Source organism: Geotrypetes seraphini, chromosome 4 (genome assembly GCF_902459505.1).
Source record: "Geotrypetes seraphini chromosome 4, aGeoSer1.1, whole genome shotgun sequence".
NCBI lineage: Eukaryota > Metazoa > Chordata > Amphibia > Gymnophiona > Dermophiidae > Geotrypetes > Geotrypetes seraphini.
This window is the reverse complement of record NC_047087.1, coordinates 1,619,212-1,637,640: the sequence shown is the minus strand read 5'-3', so window position 1 is coordinate 1,637,640 and position 18,429 is coordinate 1,619,212. Positions and strand designations below refer to the sequence as shown.

Below are 18,429 nucleotides of genomic sequence, written 5' to 3'. Positions count from 1 at the left end.
TGATTCTCTCTGCCCCTCTCGCTGCTATCCACTGAATCTGCCTCTCTCCGTTCTCCGCTGCTGATTCTCTCTGCCCCTCTTGCTGTTTTCTGTTTCCTACTGCTATCGTAGCTCAACTCCGCTCAGCTTCCTCCCCACGTGCTTCGGGTCCAGTTGAGCTGCTCAGCACCGTCTAACCTCCAACAGCTGGTCTCCTCGCCGTTGGCTCCTCCCCTTTTATGGGGGGAATTCAGCTGGTGACGTCGGGGGGTGGGCGGAGTTATCTCTCGCCTCTTCCCCTCGACTTCGTTCCCTCTGATCTGCTTCCCCTGTGCCTGTTTTGTTCAGCGCTGTTGTCTTTCTGCTGAATCTGCCTCTCTCGCTGCTATCCACCGAATCTGCCTCTCTCCGCTGCTGATTCTCTCTGCCCCTCTCGCTGCTATCCACTGAATCTGCCTCTCTCCGTTTTTCCGCTGCTGATTCTCTCTGCCCCTCTCGCTGCTATCCACTGAATCTGCCTCTCTCCGTTCTCCGCTGCTGATTCTCTCTGCCCCTCTTGCTGTTTTCTGTTTCCTACTGCTATCGTAGCTCAACTCCGCTCAGCTTCCTCCCCACGTGCTTCGGGTCCAGTTGAGCTGCTCAGCACCGTCTAACCTCCAACAGCTGGTCTCCTCGCCGTTGGCTCCTCCCCTTTTATGGGGGGAATTCAGCTGGTGACGTCGGGGGGTGGGCGGAGTTATCTCTCGCCTCTTCCCCTCGACTTTGTTCCCTCTGATCTGCTTCCCCTGTGCCTGTTTTGTTCAGCGCTGTTGTCTTTCTGCTGAATTTGCCTCTCTCGCTGCTATCCACCGAATCTGCCGCTCTCCACTGCTGATTCTCTCTGCCCCTCTCGCTGCTATCCACTGAATCTGCCTCTCTCCGTTCTCCGCTGCTGATTCTCTCTGCCCCTCTCGCTGCTATCCACTGAATCTGCCTCTCTCCGTTCTCCGCTGCTGATTCTCTCTGCCCCTCTTGCTGTTTTCTGTTTCCTACTGCTATCGTAGCTCAACTCCGCTCAGCTTCCTCCCCACGTGCTTCGGGTCCAGTTGAGCTGCTCAGCACCGTCTAACCTCCAACAGCTGGTCTCCTCGCCATTGGCTCCTCCCCATTAGTGAAGGTTTCCTCATAGGGGCATTTCTTAAAAGCATCAGGTTATACAGACATATATACTTAGCACATTTGGTATAATAACACTGTCAATTTAGGGAGCCACACAAAACTGTATTAGGGGCAAAACTATGACCCTGGGCAACATCAAATAACACACATGTATCAAAATACAAGGACACCGGGCGAGTGGGGTCTACAATAAGAGTCTGGTTGATAAGTGGACCCTTAACATTATCAATGCAGATTTCCGCCCACTTTTAAACTTCATCACCAGTAGGTTGGAAACAGAAAATACTGTGACAGGGAAGCTCCTGTCACTGGTTTTAAACCCTGCCATGCAAAGGTCTGTTCCTATTCCTAAGCCCAAGAAGCTGCCCATTAACCCTGTTCCTATTGTAAAGAGCCAACAGGCAGGGCAAGGCAGAGAGAGAAGGACAGAAACCACAATACCTGATTTAGGGCACTATAATCCCTTTTATAATTTCTTGGGCAGTTCTCCAGTAAAGCCTCTGGTAAAGAAAACTGACCCAGGAAGGGTTAAGGAAAGGGGTGGAGCTGACAGGCAAGACGAACTCAGAGGGGGAGTGAGCACTAGCCTGCAGCATAAAATCAACACAGCTGGGAACACTTGGAGGAACTCAGGAACTGAGGGAGAGAGACGAGCCGTGCAGAGCAGGAAAGAAACGGCTAGGAGCTTTTTCTCACAGCCCAGGGCTAGAGAACACGCTGTCCCACAGCTCTCTCGAATTAACAAATGGTTCCCAGGCAAAGGCTCAGGGGAAGAGAAAGGCTTCCAGAGCAGGGCTGGCCGGTAGCTGCCTCTGGGGGGAATTCCTATCCAGCCTCAGAGAGCGGGGAGCCCCTAATGGAAATAGAGGGAGAGGTCTCTGAAGGAAGCGAAATGGATTGCAGTTTGGCAGCCTGGGACCTCCTATTTAACTACAGTCAGTGAGGTAATGAATGGGGGAGGGGAATGAAAGTTAATCTCTCAGTGCAGTTCTTCATCCCTTAGGCAGGACTGTGAGGAAGTGTGAATGTGAAAGGGGGAAGAGTAAGTGTCCTGTGTGAATTAAAGGCCGAGAGATAAGCCGAGCAGAAAGAGTGAAAGAGGTGAGAACCCTAATTAACCTCCGGGGAAAAGCCTGAACGGGAATTCAGTAACCTTACTACATAGCCCTGAATAGGGGAACTTTTGGGTGGGGACTTTAAACCAGTAAGCCAAAGGGTGGACGATTCCCCAGCCCCTACCCCATGAGCACAAGGGTAGTGGGGGCATTATACTTCAGGTGGGTCAGGTGGGAAAAGCTTCCTGAAGTATCTTCAGGCACAATTGCTGAAGCCTGAAAGAAAGCGGTTTTTGTATATTTTTGGTTTATTTGCCTGAAGTGCAGTTTGGACTCTCTCTAAAGGAGAGTCATTGCTTATGTACTATTTGTTTCAAGTATCCTCAGCCGGGAGGGGGGCTGTTTAAACTAAACTAAACCTTAAGTTTATATACCGCATCATCTCCACAGATGTGGAGCTCGGTGCGGTTTACAAGAACTTAAAATATAGGAAGAGAAGGGAAAAAAAAGGTTTACATGAATTTATATATAGAAGAGAAGAGTAAGGGGGGATAGAATTACATTTTAGTGAAAAGCCTGGTTTTCAGTTGCTTGCGGAATAATTGGAGGGAGCCCAGGTTCCGCAGCGGGGTAGTAAGGTCGTTCCAAAGACCTGTGATTCTGAAGAGAAGGGATTTTCCCAGTTTGCCTGCCATGAACTGGGTAATAAAAGGACAAACTGTGAACTCTCCAAAGTTAGCAGTGTGTGTTTTCTACTGGGATTATCCAGCGGGAGTCCTCCGGGGAGCGCTCAGACGTGGGGCGGGAGCCGGGTTGCCAGCACTAGGCTTATCCCTGGCCCCGCTACAATACCCTCTGATGTTTGACACTTTCTGTACTTAACTCCATCGTGCAAACAAACATCAGACAAAGGGGCTAGGGGCACTTATTAAGTACAATAGGAAAGAAATACAGAAGACAGAAACATAAGGCAGTGAGGGCAACACAAATATCAGAAATTTAACACAAAAGGTGTCGACAATGCTAACATAGGAAGCTCATTTTTCTTTCAGGCACAACTTAGAAAACTTCAAACAGTTATACTCAAGACACTTGCTAAAGGCAGTGGTGAACCACAGGCAGTCAATTAAACTCAAACACTTGTGGAAAAGGTTATATTCAAAACACCTGCTGAGTGGTATATTCAGAACTTTTGAGGTCTTAGAAAGCTTCAGCTGAAGATCCGTGTTTAGTAGAACCAAGTTTCATGTCCGGACACCTTGACAACTGTAAGAGAAGAAATTAGGACAGTAAAAGGACCTATCCATCTAGGTTTCAGGAGGTCTGACTTCCAAGTTTTAGCCATACTGTATTTCCAGGGACATACCCATGGACTTGTGTAGCTATCAGTAGTGGGGCTCTTTCCAGAACCCATTTGTGGAGCTCTTGAAGGGCTTTAGCTAAGGATTGGATCTGACTCTGGAAGATATCTGATCCCAGAGTAGCAAAAGAACCAGGGTCTGGGTTCATGATGGGCGGTAGGCGGCCAAACATGAGCTGAAACGGGGACTGTTTAGTGGATTTTGACAGGGTACACCTGATCTGAAACAGAACAGAAGGCAACAAGATAGGCCAGGGCAGATTGGTTTCTTCAATTTGTTTGGTGAGAAGGGTCTTAAGGGTTCTGTACATCCTTTCGACCTGACCAGAGCTCTCAGGATGGTAAGCAGTATGTACCTTCCATTCAATTTGGAGAGCCTGAGCAGTTTGTTGGACAGCATCGGCAATGAAAGCGGGGGCCGTTGTCACTGCCTATGAAAACAGGGAGACCGAAGCACATAGTAACATAGTAGATGATGGCAGATAAAGACCCGAATGGTCCATCCAGTCTGCCCAACCTGATTCAATTTAAATTTTTTCTTCTTAGCTATTTCTGGGCAAGAATCCAAAGCTCTACCCAGTACTGTGCTTGGGTTCCAATTGCCGAAATCTCCGTCAAAACCTACTCCAGCCCATCTACACCCTCCCAGCCATTGAAGCCCTCTCCAGCCCATCCTCCCCCCAAACTTCCATATACAGACACAGACCGTGAAATAGACTCTGAAATATACATATTTTTTGCACTTTCCTTAGGGCTGACCCTACCATTCAGTGTCTCTGGTTTTTGCAAATGGCTTTGCTCTTCAGCCCTACTTTTTAGCCACTGATTCATGCAAATGAGGCCCCACACATGGCTCCACATCCATCCACATCTCCCAGGGGCCACCCCTGATTTTCCCAGTACATGTTTCTTCTATGAGACCACTTGGCACGTAGTCAATGCATAAGACATCTATGGTCTACATTATTAATACTTACAATAAATATTTGTGGGTTCCTGAGAGCTGAACATGTTAATGTGATTTATCGTCAAATATATTTTATTGAGCACCAAGAGAAAGAACAATCGGCAACAAGGACATAGAACAACAAAGCAGCTCCATAATTTACAAACAAATCCAATAAACCCACCCCCCAACCCACCCCCACCCCCCCTTCCACTCTCACTGATGTCAAACAAAGCAAAATAACAGGGGAAGAAACAAATACCAGGGGCTAACAGTTCAAAAGGCGACTACGAGCCACCGGAGACAATGTCCAAAAGGGCTCCCAGATTCGCTGAAAAGCCCATCCTGGCAAGGATGAAATGTCCTGGACTCCCCTCCGTTCCCAAGAAAGCAATGTAATCATGTGACTACGCCAGAGGGAATAGTCCGGTGCCTCAGCTTCCATCCACTTAAGCAAAATGCATTTGATGGCAATCACTGCAGTCCAACGAAGGAATGTAGAGGCCCCAGGCCAACGGGGATGAAAATGCAATGAGGCACCAAATAACACCAAGGCAGATCTCTGAACAGTAATGTTCCAAGTGGTATCCACAAAAAGAAAAACAGCGTCCCAGAATGTCTGTATTGATGGACAAGACCAAAACATGTGGCCGAGACCTGCATCTGGAGCACCACAGTGCCGGCAGTCCGCAGTCGAGCAGAGCCCCGCCAGGAAAGCTCTCCGAGGAGAAACGTACAGGCGGAGAGTCAATTTATAGTGTTGTTCCCACAAAGTTGCATATTTACTATACAAAGGTAGCTTTTTGATAGCATGCAAAATTACATCTTCAGAGAATTCCATATGCAAATCCCCCACCCAAGCATCCCGCAATTTGAGACAATCAAGCAGAGGGGATTCGACCTTCAGATGTTTATGGTGAAATTTCAATGGGACAGGCTGTTGGGAACCAAATGTAAAGGCCTCCATCAACAATTCCCGACAGGAGGCCGAAAGATGAGTACTCGACAAGGAGGAAATGTAATGGCGAATCTGAAGGTAGGAATAGACATCTGTACGAGGAAGAGCAAATTCCTCGCAAAGCAGATCAAAGGATTTGATTAGACCCTCATCATCAACCAAATGAAACAAGAAACGAATCCCCTTTGCTTCCCAACACACAAAGCTAACATTGTCCACCCCAGGAGGGAAATGTGCATTACAGCGTAATGGTAAAAAGGGAGAGACCGTAGAGCTAAGGGAATGAAACCTACAGACCCAGTGCCAGGCCCGACGGAGAGGGCAATGCAACAACGCACTGGGCGCAGATTCCCATTTAGAAAGCAAAGAAGAGTGGAGAAACGCACTAAAGTGGGTAGAGGTAAAGCAAGAAAGTTCCAAGGAGGTGTTAGTAAACATGGAGGTGCCGCTAAAGAGATCATTGATGTGGCGTATGCCACAAGCAATCGTTAAGAAACGAATATTCAACAACAGCACAGAATTATATCATTCAGGAGGTGTTTGGTTACATCCCTGGTGCGTTCAGTGCGTGTAGGGAAGGCTTCGACCCATCTAGCCAGGGTGTCTGTGAAGACTAGGAGGTGACTGAGCGAACGGGAAATGGACATGTGGGTAAAATCTAGATAGGACCTGCATCGAATGTGTTCCAATGGGTTGGTGTCTAAGAGGTGGCAGTCGTCTTATTGGGGAATTTATTCTAGAACTGACAACACACTGTCGGACCGTATTCCGGACTAGCTGATCAAGGTGATTGATAAAGAAATGTCTCTTGAGGGTCATTTTCATAGCGGGTTCTCCAGAGTGTGCCAAATCATGGCATCTTTTGATAATCGTGAGGGCCAGGTGTTGAGGAATGAATATAAGGGTACCTGCTGTGCTCGCGTTTGAAGTATCAGTATGTGGGTCTGGATTGGCACTTGAATTGGCACATATTTGTATCCACCCCCCTTTCAGGACAGAGTGGCCCGAAAGAGTGCGGGCCCAAGTCTGTTCCTGGGAAGTGTACTAGGGTGCAAGGGTGTCCAGAAAAGGAATGATGGTGTACAGAGGAGCTGAAGGAGGGGTACAGAGGCTGGCAGCTCGGGCTGTACGGTCAGCAAGGGCATTGCCATGAGATGAGATCAGTGACACAAAGGTGGACTTGACAGTGCATAACCGTGACACGGGAGGGCAATTTAACAGCCTCGAGGAGGTCAAGAATGAGGGGAGCATGATGGATCAGGTGGCCGGAGGCTGTAACGAAACCTCAATGTTTCCAGATGGCCCTATGGGAATGCAAGGTAAGGACAGCATATTTGGAGTAAGTGTATATGTTACAAGACTGAAAGGCAGAGTGGCACAGGGCAGAAGGGAGGGCTTCTCAGCTTCTTGGGCAGAAATGCCAGAGGGCAGGAGCCCGAGTCAGAAGTTTTGCAGGCAGCGGATAGTCCGATCCTGGAGTTGGGTCCAGAGAAAAGGGGCTGAGTCCGTGCCTTTGGTGGAATCATACAGAGGGCGGGCAATGGTAGAAAAATCAGGAATCCAGATGTGACAGTATCCTGCAATACTGAAGAAGGTGCGCAGAGCCTTGTGGTTATCAGGGACAGGGAGACTACAGATGGCCTGGACCTGGGTGTGAGGAAGGGACCGAGTACCCTGGGACATTTGAAAGCCAAGATAGGTGACACGAGGAAGGCATACTTGGAATCAGTGTAAATATGGCCATAGGAAAATTTTAAAGGCAGACCCACTATCTAAAAGACTCAAGTAAACTGTCTACTAGCACATAAGAATTGTTCTCAATCCCTATTCTGTATCAGGTTCCTACCCCAAAGAGCTGACTTGTAAAAATTAAGTAAAATTCAGCTCTGGGTCCACCCACTAAGCAGGGTAGTTTGACACAAGCGCTCTCTAAAGCGGCAGTCCCTTCACTATCATCTGACTGGCAAAAATATTTACTTCCATACAAAAGCATTCCTAAAAATTACATTCTTATACCTAAAAGTTACATTCTAAATACCTAAAAATACCTTACATTCTTATACCTAAAAATTACATGTCATATGCATGTGACATCATCAAGTCAACACCTGAACATGCACAGAGGCCCTCCAGATGTGGCTTGGAGCTTTCAAAAACCTAGACAAACTGCCGGGTTTTGGGAATCCAAATTGTCCTCTAAAATGAGGACATGTCCTGGTTTTCATGGACATCTGGTAACCCTAGAGATGAGTCAAAGATTACCTCAATCTGATGAAAGAGGGAAGATGAGTAGTGTTACCATATGGCTCCAGAAAAAGGAGGATGGATTGAGACATCTAAGTTTTATTTCCATTGAGAGCAATAGAAGTAAGGTTTTTATGTTTCTATGGATTGAGACATCTGGGTTTTTTCTTCCATCAAAAGCAATGTAATTAAGGAGGATGGTTTGAGACATCTGGGATGCACTAGAGTGGCCTGACATTCCGATTGGCTTAATACTCAAGGCCCCTCCTATTGGCATCTGAGCCAATCGGAGCCTTAGGCTCCTCTCCAGTGCATTCCAGAATGCTCTGGGAAGGAGAAGGCCCGCCATTTTGGTGTGGCAGGCCTGACGGCTGGAGGGTACAAGCATCCCTCTGGCCCAACTTTCTACAAAGAGGTACAGGGCTTAGGGGGTGTCGCTGGTTGGGGGGGTTTGGAAGTTCTGGGAGGGGGTTCCGGCAAGAGGGAGTAGGCATCCTTCCTGCCAGGTGACATTGCTGGGGGTGGGGGGAGTGGGCATCCCTCCTGCAGGGTGACTTTCTGGGGGGGGGGGGGGGGGGGTGCCTGGGCTGCTGAACTGATCATGGCAGCCACAATCGGTTCAATGCCCCGATACAGAACTTATCCCTGTTTTGACTTGGTCTAGGTCAAAACGGATAAGTTCCGTCCAAACAACCTGTTAAACTTTTCAATATGGCTGCTGGATGACTGAGTCTAGGTCGGCCCACCTCCCGCCCTACCCACTCCTAATTAGAGAGTTGCGCGGGGACAGAAATCCCACCCGTCCCCGCCAAAGTCCCACCCGTCCCCACCCGTCCCCGTGAGGAATCCCACCCGTCCCCACCCGTCCCCGTGAGGAATCCCTCCGTCCCCACCCGTCCCCGCGATGAATCCCCTCCGTCCCCACCCGTCCCCGCGAGGAATCCCCTCCATCCCCGCCCGTCCATATAAACTTCAGAAATAGTTATTTCATTTAATTATGCTACTGAATTAAAGGCTCTGGTAGAAACCCATTTACAAATAAGCAAAAAGACTTTATTAATTTGAAAATATTAATTGGGAAGAATACATACTTTGCAAATGGGTTTCTACCAGAGCCTCTAATGTTTATAAATTTTTATCAACACAACTAATATACTACTTTATCCTGAAGCAAAATAAAAAAAAAGAAATATAATTCTTTTCCTACCTTTGTTGCCTGGTTTCTGCTTTCCTCATGTTCTCATTCAATTCCTTCCATCCACTGTCTCTCTTCCTTCTGCATCTTCCATTTGCTCTGTTATTGTGTCTCTCCCTTTCTTCCCCCTTCCAAATTGGTCTGGCACCCATCTTCTTCTCTCCGCTCCCCCATAGTCTGGCATCTGTCTTCTTCCCTGCCAGTGTCTTCTCCCTACTCTCTCTTCCCCATTTCCTTTCAGCGTCCTTCTCCCCCCCATCTTCCCCATGTCCTGTCAGCGTCCTTCTCCCCCCTCTGTCTTCCACATGTGCTTTCAGTGTCCTTCTCCCCCTTCTGCTTCCCCATGTCCTTTCAGTGTCCTTCTCCCTCTCTGTCTTCCCCATGGCCTTTTAGCGTCCTTCTCCACCCACCCCCCCGTCTTCCCCATGTCCTTTCAGCGTCCTTCTCCACCCCTTTGTCTTCCCCATGTGCTTTCAGCATCCTTCTCCCCCCTCTGTCTTCCACAAGTGCTTTCAGAGTCCTTCTCCCCCCTCTGTCTTCCACAAGTGCTTTCAGAGTCCTTCCCCCCCCCGCCCTTCCCATGGCCTTTCAGCGTCCTTCTCCACCCCTTTGTCTTCCCCATGTCCTTTCAGCGTCCTTCTCCACCCCTTTGTCTTCCCCATGTGCTTTCAGCATCCTTCTCCCCCCTCTGTCTTCCACAAGTGCTTTCAGAGTCCTCCCCCCCCCGCCCTTCCCATGGCCTTTCAGCGTCCTTCTCCACCCCTTTGTATTCCCCATGTGCTTTCAGCGTCCTTCTCCCTCCTCTGTCTTCAAGTGCTTTCAGAGTCCTTCCCCACCTCCTCCCGTCTTCCCCATGGCCTTTCAGCGTCCTTCTCCCCACTCCTTCTCTACCGCCCCGGGTGCAGTACAGCCGGCCAGGTCCCCTTACTTTTGTGGCACTTCCCCGACCGACTGACAACAGCCCCGGTCCGACAAACCTCCCTGCCCTTAACTGCGAATCTAAATTACCTTATTACAGCTGCTGTAAGAAGATAATTTAGATTCGCGGCTACAGGGCAGGGAGGATTGTCGGACCGGGGCTGTTGTCGGTCGGTCGGGGAAGTGCCACAAAAGTAAGGGGACCTGGCCGGATGTGCTGCAACCGGGGCGGGGTGTGGCGGGACGGACCGCCCCCTCCCTTGGTAGCCACTCGAACCGCGAGGCTACTCTCCTCCTTACCTGCACTGCCTGCAGCACAGAGCCAAACGGAAGTCTTCCCGACGTCAGCGCTGACGTCGGGAAGACTTCCGTTCGGCTCTGTGCTGCAAGCAGAGAAGGTAGGGAGAAGAGCCGCGCGACTGAGTACATCCAGCCCCGCAGGAACCCCGCGACCCTCGGAGGCGTCCCCACGGGATCCCCGCGACCCTAGGGGGCGTCCCCACGGGATCCCCGTGACCCAAAGGGGGAACCCGCGGGATGCCCGCGGGTCCCGCGGGATTCCCGTCGTCCCCGTTCCCGTGCAGCTCTCTACTCCTAATCTAATCTAATCCTTAGGTTTGTATACCGCATCCTCCAAAAACTCCTCTTTTTGCTCTGGGTGCACAGAGGCAGTCAAAAGGCCTAAACTGGTTTTAGATACGTCTAAAATCCTATTCGTTACCGGTACTTGGACGACCTGTCTTTTTGTTTGTCCAAGTGCTGGTATATCCCCTCCTTCCTTCCCCCTGGTCTGGCATCTGTCTCTTCCCCCCCTCCTATATGCCCTGACATCTCTCCCTCCCCCTCTTTGGTCTGGTATCTCCTTTCCTTTCCCTCCCATGGTCATAGCATCTCTCTTTCCTCTCCCTCCTTCCCTCTCTCCAGCCCCAATTGGGTGCAGCAGCAGCAGCATTTCTCTTCCCCCCCCATTGGGTGCAGCAGCAACACTTCTCGTCCCCCCCCTCCAATTGGCCACAGTGCTGCATTCACAATTCGCTACAGGCTAAGGCGGGAGATAGGGAAGTGAGGAGGGAAGCTTACAACTAGCTGCTCTTGCTTGCTTCGGGCCTTCCTCGCTGCTGGATCCTACCTTCGCGGAAACAAAAAGTACGTAGGACCCAGAAGTGAGGAAAGCCCAAAGCAAGCAATTGCAGCTAGTTGTAAGCTTCTCTCCTCACTTCCCTATCTCCTGCCTTAGGCTCATGCCCCCAGGGCTCTGTAGGCGAGACTGCACACTATGCCAGCTCAGCAGCATGCCCATATGAAAATGGCAACCCACCGAGGCCAGAAACTCCATGGCTCTACGTTCCTCATACCAGGCAGAGTTGTTCAGGATACTCAGGCTGCCATGCGCCTTTTCCCCACACAAAAGCTTCCCATTGGCGCGCACATGCTGCAAACTCTCATGCAGCCCGCGCACAAAGTGGCTCACATACACCTATCTGTCCGCTGGGGTCTCCGATGTATGCAGTGCCCCTGCCTATGAGTGCAATGGTGTGGTAGCCTGCGCACTGAAAGCACAGGAGCGCTAGTATAGCTGGCAAGTGGCCCATGTGTAAGGAGTCAGTTGTGGGATCAAAGCCACTCTGCAGTATTAAAAAGTCAAGACTGAGGCAGGAGTCAAAGGTTGAACTTCTGGTGACTCTTCAGGCTGTGCCAAGTCAGCCCAGGGAACCCCCAAACTGGTGAGAGGGTGTTTTTTTAAAAATGTTTAAACAGCAGCAGAATATGCGGCTGAGATGACAGCTGGGCGGTCATCTACATTAGCCGGGCAGAGCGCCCGGCTAAAAGGCTCTAGGGAGAACACTGTATTACATGGCAAAATACAACTTTGTATTTTTTTTTAGGCTAATTGTGGTGTTCTGCAAAGCTCCCCTATTACACCCTTGCATTTTAATATATGCAAGACTTAAAATAAAAATATCATCTGCATAAGATAACACAAAAATTCCTAAGCTTCACAACAATTTTGAATGGGTGATAAAAGGGTTGTGATGGTTTATTATTAAGCAGAGCTGATGCAGTGTCTATAAAGAGTCTATGTACATTGGTTGTAACTCGCCTAGGTTTTGACAGGAATTTTTGTTTTAAATAAATATATAGTAACATACTAAATGACGGCAGACAGATACCTGAATGGTCCATCCACTCTGTCATGTAATCACATGCATTACAATTTCATGATTTGAGATGGCACTGTCTAGCGGGAACAGCACAGAGCAAATAGACGAGGGTGTGGTAAGTGGACAGTGTAAAAGTTATTTGTGTCTTATATACAAACATTTAAAAAATTCCTTATAAGGATAATTAACAAGATCAGTAAATTATATAGAGAAAGGAAAAAGGGAATACACTTCTTCCTCCAAATTCACGAGGGTTAGAGGCAAAGCTGGCTTGCGAATATGGAAAATTTGCGAATAAGTTTTTGGGCTGAAACTGACCCCCTCCGCCTTCTTCCTGCCTCCCAGACCTTACCTGATGGTCTAGCTCCTGTCCCGCATCACCGCTAGACCACCAGGTAAGGTCTGGGGAGGTTCAGGCAGCCTTTAAAAAGCTAAAAAAAAAATGATTAAGTTACTCTGCTCTTAAAACAATTACGTAGGCTTCCGACTGAGAAGAATCAACTTTAAAGTAGTTGCAATAATATATTTTCATCAAGTCAGTTTGGGCAGCTTCAATACACCTTGGGACTTTGAGGTTGTGGCAGCTGTGTGGAACCAGGATCTCTCCCATTCCAAACATGTTACGGGGGATGGAGTTCGTCTTCTTATGAAACATCTTCCTCGGCTGACTCATTCCAGGAGCAGCAGTTTAAGTTTTTTCTACAGCTGAATGTGTCTCCTTACTGGGCCTGTTTCCGGGCATGCCTCTCATGCTCGGTGTCCTAATGCCAGTCCACCCCTGCCGGCTTGCTTCATATGTTCTGGTCTTGTGACCGCATTCAAACATTCTGGTCTTTTGTTGCTCTATACTTACAGACTGTACTGTGTAAGCGGATTCCTTCAAAAAAGATTTGAGGGGAGACCCGGGAAACTACAGACCGGTGAGTCTGACATTGGTACCGGGAAAGATGGTAGAGGCGCTGATAAAGGACCGCATCATCGATCACCTTGACGGACATGGTCAGGTGAGGACCAGCCAGCACAGTTTCAGCAAAGGCAGATCTTGTTTGACAAACTTGCTGCACTTCGGTCCTGGGCCCAATTCTATTCAATTTATTCATAAGAGATATGACACAAGGACTTAAAGGAAGGGTAGCACTATTCGCTGATGACGCCAAATTAGCAACATAATAGGCAAAAGCTTATTACCTGATAATATGACACACGATCTACGGCTGCTGGAAGGATGGTCAACTACTTGGCAGCTAAGCTTCAATGCTAAAAAATGCAAAGTAATGCACCTAGGAAAGAAAAATCCACGTAGAACTTATGTATTGAATGGCGAGACCTTAGTTGAGAAGGCTTCCTCCAGGGTAAGACAGATGATAGGTTGTATCCGTAGAGGATTTGTCAGCAGGAGACCTGAAGTCATGATGCCGTTATACAGATCCATGGTGAGGCCTCACTTGGAGTACTGTGTTCAGTTCTGGAGACCACACTACCATAAGGACATACTGAGGATCGAGTCAGTTCAGCGAATGGCGACCAGGATGGTCCTGGGGCTCAAGGATCTCACGTACGAAGAAAGACTAAAAAAATTGCGGCTGTACTCACTTGAGGAAAGAAGAGAACGGGGAGACATGATTGAAACGTACAAATACATCACGGGACGTATCGAGTCGGAAGATAATATCTTCTGTCTCATGGGACCCTCGACAACCAGAGGGCATCCGCTGAAAATCAGAGGAGGGAAATTTCATAGCGACTCCAGAAAGTACTTTTTCACCGAGAGAGTGGTGGATTGTTGGAATGGACTCCCACTGCAGGTGATTGAGGCCAGCAGCGTGATGGATTTTAAGAAGAAATGGGATACTCATGTGGGATCTCTAAGGGAGTAAACTCTGGGGGGAGGCTAATTGGAATGGGCAGACTTGGTGGGCTATAGCCCTTTTCTGCCGTCATTTTCTATGTTTCTATGTTTCTTTGAGGGAGTAAACAAGCAGATAGAAAAGGGCGATTGGTCGACATTGTATATCTGGATTTTCAGAAGGCGTTTGACAAGGTTCCGCATGAACGACTACTTCGGAAAATTGTGAGCCATGGAATCGAGGATGAAATACTCACATGGATTAAAAACTGGCTGGAGCATAGGAAACAGAGAGTGGGAGTAAATGGACAATACTCGGACTGGAAGAGCGTTACCAGTGTGGTGCTGCAGGGTTCGGTGCTTGGACCCGTGCTCTTCAACATCTTTATAAATGATCTGGACATAGGTATGATGAGTGAGGCGATTAAATTTGCAGACAATACAAAGTTATTCAGAGTAGTGAAGACGCAGAGGGATTGCGAAGATCTGCAATGTGACATAATCAGGCTCGAAGAATGGGCATCAACATGGCAAATGAGGTTCAACGTGTAAAGTGATGCATGTCGGTAACAAAAATCTCATGCACAAATACAGGATGTCCGGGGCAGTACTTGGAGAGACCTCCTAGGAAAGAGACTTGGGAGTTCTGATCGATAAGTCGATGAAGCCGTTCACGCAATGTGTGGCGAAAAGGGCGAACAGAATGCTAGGAATGTTAAAGAAGGGGATCACAAACAAATCAGAGAAGGTTATCATGCTGCTGTACCGGACCATGGTGCGCCCTCACCTGGAGTACTGCATCCAGTACTGGTCAACCTACATGAAGAAGAACACGGTACTACTCGAAAGGGTCTAGAGAAGAGCAACTAAGACGGTTAAGGGACTGGAGGAGTTGCCGTACAGCGAAAGATTAGAGAAACTGGGCCTCTTCTCCCTCGAGCAGGGGAGATTGAGAGGGGACATGATCGAAACATTCAAGGCACTAAAGGGAATAAACTTAGTAGAAAAGGTCAGGTTGTTCACCCTCTCCAAGGTAGGGAGAACGAGAGGGCACTCTCTACAATTGAAAGGGGATAGTTTCCATACAAATATAAGAAAGTTCTTCTTCACCCAGAGACTAGTAGAAAACTGGAACACTCTTCTGGAGACTGTCATAGGGGAAAATACCCTCCAGGGATTCAAGACAACGTTAGACAAGTTCCTGCTGAACCAGAACGTACGCAGGTAGGGCTAGTCTCAGTTAGGGTGCTGGTCTTTGACCAGAGGGCCACTGCGTGAGCGGACTGCTGGGCATGATGGACTACTGGTCTGACCCAGCAGTGGGATTTCTTATGTTCTTATGAGGAAGGATGTTCTGCTCTTTTTTCAGGTTGTTACTCAGGGTTTGTCTAGAGGGGGAAATTTGTTACTGCACAAGCCTCTTTACTGGCCCGGAAATGTATTCTTTTGTTGTGGCATCAGGCCGAGGTGCCCACTATTACCATGTGGAGAAATGAACTGTTCACTTTGTTAAAATTTGAATATCTGGATGTCTGAAGTGGTGGTCCTGGTCGGTGAAGGGAATTCAGGAGAATCTGGGCTCCTGGTTGGAAGGGACTGTCCCATAGAGCTAAAAGTTTGCTTTTGAACTTTTGACACTGGAGTGCTGGGATTAGGAGTCTTTTGGATGTTTTAAGTCTTCCTGAAGGATTAACATGAAAGACCTTTCTGGGTCTGCTGTTGTTGTGTTGTATGTTTAAGTGAAATTTAATAATATATAAACTATTGCATGGTATGGGTCCGGATGGTGGCGGAGAGTGTGACAAAGTAATTAGAGCTATAGCCTCAAACCCTGGGCAAGTCACTCAATCCTCCACTGCCCCAGGTACATTAGATAGATTATGAGCCCATCAGGACAGACAGGGACAAAGGCTTGAAGTACCTGTATGTAAACCGCTTTGACCGTGGTAGTGAAAGTACAAAAAGGCGGTATACAAGTCCCAATCCCTTTCCCAAGTTGTTGGGGTTGGGTTTCCCCCCCCCCCCCCAACAAATCACACCAATTTTTGTTTTCAATTATCTTTGAAACTCAGTTATTCATTGGTAAAGCACGTTCACCTGAAGTCAGTTGATAAATCTTTTGGGTCTCTGTGGAACAACCTGTCAATAGAATCCAAACAAATCTTTTCTGTTTTTAAAGCTGTATGCCAAAGGAATCTTTAATTTGTTATCTCCGTAGAATCTAGCATTGTAACTCTTCTAAAACCCCAAAGAGCTGCCCCATTCGTTCCTCCACTGGCGTTGCCTGCGAGCCCGGAACCAAGGACTTTAGCAAGCGGCCTGAAGGGACCTTAAAAAGTGCGACGCCCGGCGGCGGTGACCGGAATAACGTCATCATTGCCTGCCGCGGTGACGATAGCAACGCCGAGGTGCCTCCGCCGCCCGAGAAGAAGTAGTCCCCGCGGGTCGGCCGCCGTGGAGAGGCTGGAGCTGCGTCGGCCCCCGGGGCTCTGAGGTACATTTGAGAGCCGCGTTGGGGCTTGCGCGAGAGCGGCGTTGGTGCGCTGGGGGGTCGCGTCAGGGTCGCGTGTTCTTGCGCTAAGGCGGGGGTGCTGAGGCTGGGCGGCCGCCATTTTGGATGTCAGGCAGCCGCCGCCGTCGTCGCCGTGAGGTGAAGAGTTGGCCTGAGTTTGGTCTGCGGGACTCGGCCGGGTAAGTGCGATCGTTGCTCCGCGGTCTCGGGCCCGTCATGGAGGTGAGCGTCGCTGCGGCCTCCGGCCCAAAACTTTGATGGCCTTTAAAGGGGGGGGGGGGAGCCCTTTCCCGCAGCAACCCCCGCTGGAGCTCGCTTCGCTTTTCGGAAGGATTGCGAGTGAGGGAGCCCAGCTCCTGTGTGGCGATCGTTTCCTTTCGGTCTGTGAAAGCCCCTATTTGTGACATTGGCCGAGTTCTGTGCCTTCAGCTGAAGGGCATACGCAGCGCTGTCCATTTGGACAGGCCCTGCTCAGACATGCCATGGACCCGGTCTCCAGGTCTTGACTCCAGAAAGGATTTGGATTTCACATTCGTATTCTTCCATGGATCCCAGAACTAAATCATTCCATCACTTAGCAATTTTCTACTTTTCTGATGGAATGAAAAAAGTGGGAAATCACTGGGTTAATGGAGACTGCCCCAACTTTGTTGGTTGGGCTGAGAACTTTTCAGTGGCGCCTCATATAGTAGTAACTAGCTGATGCCCCGGCGTTGCACGGGTATTTAATTATAGCAATAACACTGTAAATGGATTCAAATAAAGATACTTTATAGTGGTGAATGAAATTATTTTTTTACAGCTTTATAAAAAGTACAATAATCAAATTATAATGTGAAATATTTGACAAAATGAATGCAATACAACTAACGCAAAACGTGATTATAAACAACAATTTTAGTTTCACCTCCTGGAGCAAGAACATATAAATTCTTGGGTGAACCCACCCTTGAGCAAGCAACATAGAGTTGTAGGCCGCGAGACCCCCAGAACATATCACCCCAGGTAGTGAGGGATCTGCATACCAAGTTTCGTTCAAATCGGTCAAGCCGTTTTTGAATTACTGTGAGAATGGCAGCTTTTTACATTTTTTCCATTGACATGAATGGGTGAAATCCGATTTTCTGTTTGTAGCTCCGCCCACATGCGCAGGTGGGCCACGAGACCCCCAGAACATATCACCCCAGGTAGTTGGAATTACTGTGAGAATGGCAGCTTTTTACATTTTTTCCATTGACATGAATGGGTGAAATCTGATTTTCTGTTTGTAGCTCCGCCCACGTGTGCAGGTGGGCCGTGAGACCCCCAGAACATATCACCCCAGGTAGTGAGGGATCTGCATACCAAGTTTCGGTCAAATCGGTCAAGCCGTTTTTGAATTACTGTGAGAATGGCAGCTTTTTACATTTTTTCCATTGACATGAATGGGTGAAATCTGAATTTATGTTTGTAGCTCCGCCCACGTGTGCAGGTGGGCCGCGAGACCCCCAGAACATATCATCCCAGGTAGTGAGGGATCTGCATACCAAGTTTCGTTCAAATCGGTCAAGCCGTTTTTGTGTGATCGCGGCACATACTCACATACATACACACATACATACCTCCGATTTTATATATATATAGATAGTGATAGCTTTATTTATATCCCGCCATGTCTTTTCAGTTCAAGACGGTATACAGTGTTGAAGCAAACATGGTATTAGTTCAGTTCCAGGTTTGTGGAGAGTACAGGCATATTGCGACAATACAACATGGGTTTGGGGTGTGGATAGATGGAGGGGAGCAAGGTAAAGAAAGTATGAGAGGGTAGGTATGTTGAGGGTTTAGTCATTGGGAAGAAGTAGGAAATTCAGACGAATTTGTGGAATAGGTGGGTTTTTAGAGCTTTTCAGAAACATTGGTATATTGGGGAGTTTAGAAAGAGGCCACTTAGGGTGTTGTTTCTGCTTGGAAGGATAGAGTTCTATCACGGAATCTTTTGAATTGGCTTCCCTTGGGGTTCAGGAAAGCGGATACTGTACTAATGATTTGCTAGAGAAGTGGGGTTTAACCTGTAGGACAAAGTGTTTCAGGAGGTGGGTGAGGTGCCAAAGAGT

The 18,429-nt window shown here is 48.4% G+C and overlaps 2 protein-coding genes across 4 annotated transcripts in view; one reads left to right on the top strand and one right to left on the bottom strand.

Moving 5' to 3' along the window:
• Nucleotides 1-16,109, bottom strand: part of ATXN1L (ataxin 1 like) — a 68,197-nt gene extending 52,088 nt beyond the window's left edge. The window contains exon 1 of the mRNA XM_033942095.1: nucleotides 15,919-16,109. The gene's annotated coding sequence lies outside the window, so the exon portion shown is untranslated. The remainder of the gene's footprint in view (nucleotides 1-15,918) is intronic.
• A 55-nt stretch (nucleotides 16,110-16,164) lies between these two features.
• The window catches only part of AP1G1 (adaptor related protein complex 1 subunit gamma 1), a 584,387-nt gene continuing 582,122 nt past the window's right edge, over nucleotides 16,165-18,429 (top strand). Inside the window, exon 1 of one of the 3 annotated variants that reach the window (XM_033942090.1) lies at nucleotides 16,165-16,315. The gene's annotated coding sequence lies outside the window, so the exon portion shown is untranslated. The other 2 variants (XM_033942089.1, XM_033942091.1) reach the window with 2 other exon arrangements.